This window comes from Elephantulus edwardii, unplaced genomic scaffold, assembly GCF_000299155.1.
Source record: "Elephantulus edwardii isolate Elephantulus edwardi_28Jun2011 unplaced genomic scaffold, EleEdw1.0 scaffold00022, whole genome shotgun sequence".
NCBI lineage: Eukaryota > Metazoa > Chordata > Mammalia > Macroscelidea > Macroscelididae > Elephantulus > Elephantulus edwardii.
In genome coordinates this window covers 9,453,755-9,458,079 of record NW_006399772.1, presented here as the reverse complement: position 1 = coordinate 9,458,079, position 4,325 = coordinate 9,453,755, and the positions used below count along the sequence as shown (strand labels likewise).

Genomic DNA, 4,325 nt, shown 5'->3' with positions numbered 1-4,325 from the left:
AGTAGTGTCCTGACCGATTTGCCTTTTCTGGACATTTCATATATGTGTGGTGGTGGTGGTGTACCATAGAGTAGGAACCAACCCATAGTTGAGCTGACCCTGTGGTGAGTTTTCAGAGGCAGTTAACCACACGGGAGGAGACTGCCCATCCTTCTCCGGCGGAGCAGCTGGTGAACGTGAACCATGTGCCTTCAGTATTGCAGTGCAGCTTCTTGCCAGTAGGCCACCAGTGCTCCCTATTTCATATAACTAGACCCGTACAGTACAGTCCTTTACGACAGATTTCTTTTCCGTAGCATAATGCTTCCTATATTATTCTTGTTTTACTATGGACCAGTACTTCATTTCTTTTTATTGCTGAGTAATATCCCATTGCATTGTCAATGAGCAATGCCACTTGCTCTTTTGACTCAAACCAAAGAGTTTTGTTTAAGGCAAGGCTACTTTACACTGGGGATAAGAAGAGTTCACAAAGTGAACTTTGCTCCCTGAAGAGTTACAGGCATCTTGGCAATACTTATACTATTAAGCCAGAAACTAACAATATGGTATTTGGATTGGCTTACTCAGTGGGCCAAGTCGATGACTTAATGTGCTAATTTGATAACTCTGCTTGACTAAGGGAAAGTCCCTTTCTCATGATATGAAGAAAGGTTAGACCTGCATTTGTGCAGGACTATTATCAACTCATTGTGTGGGCTCATAGCGACCCTAAGTTCAACAGAAGAAACCATTCTTCAATCCTGCATGGCCTAACAACCACTAGTAGGCTTGAGCCCATTATCTAAGCCCCTGTATCAAACCATCTTGGTGAAAGTATTTCTGTTTTTCACTGACCCTTTTTTGTCAAGTATGAAATCTTTCTTCAAAGATGGGTCCTTCCTAATTAACATGTCCAAAGCATGTGAGATAGTCTTGCCATCCTCATTTCCAAGCATCATCTTGGTTGTACTTCTTTTAATATAGATATTTAATATACCACAGTGGTCAATCATTTTACCACAAGGCCACAGTTCTGCTACCTGCCACCATAAAAACCAATCTTGGAAAAAAAAAAAAAGCCAATCTTGGAGACAGAGATGTAGTGGGGAAAGCAGAAATTTTAATACATACCAGTGCATAGGAGACAGCGGGTCTATTTCCCAAATCTGTCATGATGTCTTGGAGGCTGTGGAGGCTTAAACAGGGAAGGGACAGGACAGTGGAGTGTGAGAAGCTTTCACAGTATCTTCTTTTGTTTTAAGGAAATCATGTCAATGGTCATGTCTTTGACTAAGTGTTCTGCTTTTATCAATATTCCAGAGACAATTGGTGCTATTCACATACTGTGGTTTATTGGGAGTTGAGCAGCACTTAGTCATAGATTATAGCAACAGACGGGAAAGGGTAACACAGGTCTTTGATTTAATAATCCTACTTGACTAAAGGGGGGGAAATCTTTCTTTCTTATGATATTAAGAAAAGTTAGTTTTATATGGGATTATTCCATAAGGTGTTTATTTTCTACTACTTTATTATTGATTACAATGACATATTCTATATTCTTTACCAATAACACAATTGCTAAAGCAATTGAAAATTCTTAGTAACTTTGTTCAATACAATTTTCAAAAGTTTGCAGAAGTTCCCACAAAAGTGCATGTATAAGATTATCTGTTTAAGATTATGACACTCACAAAATAAAGATTTGTTGTGACTTTCAGTACAGGACAAGATAAAGTATGATCGTTAAAACTGGAAAGGATCTGATCTATGTTTAATGGTTGTTGTTGTTTTTTTTCCTTGAAAAACACTTTGTTTACTAAACACTAAATGGGTCAAGGCACAAGTATGCAGGGGCCCTGGATGTGAGGGTGGATGTCCACAGTAGATGGGTGCAGGGAGAGAGACAGAAAATGGTAACATTGGGGGCAGGTGGTGGTGGTTGGACACTAGGATTTAGGTTTTTTAGTAACTCTCTGTACTTCTAGTAGATGCAAAGCTCCCAGGGTGCATACAGAGGTGTTTCTGCAATCTAGGAGGACACCTCGGGAGTGGTGTCAGAGAGTAGTAGTCCCACACTGGTTTGTATGTGTTCCAGGGGCTCATGAATCTTGGGAATGAGGTGATTCAGAAACTCAAAAAGGAATCCTATCTTTGGCTCTATTCAAGATAAGAACGAGGTACCAGCAGTGTGGGAAATCATCTTCTCGTGGAGGTTAGCCATTGAATGATAAATCTGACTCCGAAAAATCAGCAAAAAAGAAAAAAAAAAAGATGAAACCCAGCCCCTCAGAGCCGCTGAGGATCTTGCCTGAGCAGGGTCCAGTTCTGGGGAAAGAAGAGGGGCTCGTGTTCAGGGAGCTGCCATGCCCCCAACTCCCATCAGACATAATTTTTGGTGGGGTACTTGGGGCCTAGGGGTGCCCTGTGGAGCTGAAGCTCAGTAGAGGCCATGTAATAATGATTGGTACTCCGGGATCCCCCAGAGGGACATGTGCAGCACAGGAGACCTCCACCCAGCAGCAAGACAGAGGCAGCCCAGCCCAGGTAGAGTGAGGCCCCCAGCTCCCGCTTCTGGACCTTAGCCACCAAGGAGTTGTAGAAGCCTCTGATAATAGAGTTGGCAGTCCAGCAGGTCCGGATGAGGGCCAGTACGCCCAAGATGATGAAGACGATCCTGGAGGTGAGCACCAAACAAGCCTTGGCATCCTTATCCTCCACACACCTACTACACTTGGCCCCCATGATGTGAACCAACAGACCAAACAGAGCCACCTGGAGGGTGATGACGCAGAGGGCACAGGCAGTCTACAGGTCCTGAGGCAGTGCTAGCAGCGAGTTGTACACCTTGCACTGCATCTGACCAGTGCTCTGCACCATGCAGGATGTCCACAGCCCCTTCCACATGACATGGGCCACCATGATGCTACTGCCGATGATGGCGGTCACCTTCCACATGGGCAGAGCGCAGGACACCAGGGTATTCAGCATCAGGATGAATCCCAGGATCTGCAGACCAGTGGAGGCCGTGGAGAGGAGCCAAAGCTCAGGGGAAGAGAACAGAGAAGTTGGTAGGAGGCCACAGAATGTCTGTTATTGTTATTGTTATTGTTATTGTTATTGTTATTGTTATTGTTATTGTTATCATTATGTGCTCTGTAGTTACCTGCAACTTGTAATGACCCTATGCACAGTAGCTTTGAACCCTACTCTATCCTGATCTAATCTCACTGTCTCTGACAGATCTATTTCCATTATTCCAGTTACCTTGTCAATCCGTTGCATCCAGGGTCTTTCTTTCCTGCACTGTCCCTCTACCCTTCCAAGCATGATGTCATTCTCCAAGGACTGGTCCCTCTTAGAAACATGCCCAAAATATGTGAGACAGAGCTGAAAAATCTTTACCTTCATGGAGACATTTGGTTTCATCTTACCCAAGACAGACTTGTTTGTTCTCTTGGCAGTTTGTGGTATGTCCAATGCTCTCCTCCAGCACCACAATTCAAAGGCCTCAATTCTTCTGTCATCATTAGTCACTGTCCAGCTTTCTGATATGTAGCAAGTAATTGCTAAGAGCAGGCCTAGACCAGGTTCACCTTAGTCTCTAGAGTGACAGCATTGCTCTTTAGCACTCTGGAGAGGTCCCTGAGAGCGGACTTTGCTAATGCAATTCATTTTTTTATTTCCTTACTGCTGGTGCCAAGAGTGTTGATTGTGGAGCAGCCAAACAAGATGAAATTGTTAAAAAATCTCAATCTCTTCTCTATCATGTGCTGCCAATTGGCCCAGTGGTGAGAATCTTTGTTTTCTCGATGGTGAGATTCAAACATATTGAAGACTGAAGTCTTTGATCTTCTGCAGCAAATGCTTCAGGCCCTCCTCAATTTTGGTGAGCAAAGTTGTGTTATCTGCCTAATGCAGGTCATTTATGAGTTCTCCTCCAATCCTGATATCCTGATGCCACATTCCTCCTCATAAAGTCCAGCCTCCCAAATAGAATGTTCTGCATATAGATCGAAAAGGCATGGAGAAAGGACACATTCCTGACACACTCTTTTCTTGATTTTTGAACCATGAAGTATTTCCTTACTGTTTGGATGATTACTTTCTGGTCTAAGTGTAGGTTTTGCAGCAGCACAATTGAGTGTTCTAGGATTCCCATTCTTCTCAATTTAGCTACAATTTGTTGTGATCCATACCGTCAAATGCCTTTGCATAATCAACAAAACACAAATAAACAATATTCTTGTTCTCTGCTTTCAGTCAAGATCTGATGCTGGCAATGATGTTCCTAGTGCTACAGCCTCTTCTAAATTCTGCTTGCTTGTATTTCTAGTAGTTCT

General features: G+C 43.2%; 1 pseudogene; it reads right to left on the bottom strand.

Annotated features, from left to right (window-relative positions):
* Positions 1-2,364: 2,364 nt before the first annotated feature.
* LOC102866820 lies at positions 2,365-3,411 on the bottom strand (annotated as a pseudogene).
* Positions 3,412-4,325: the final 914 nt, after the last annotated feature.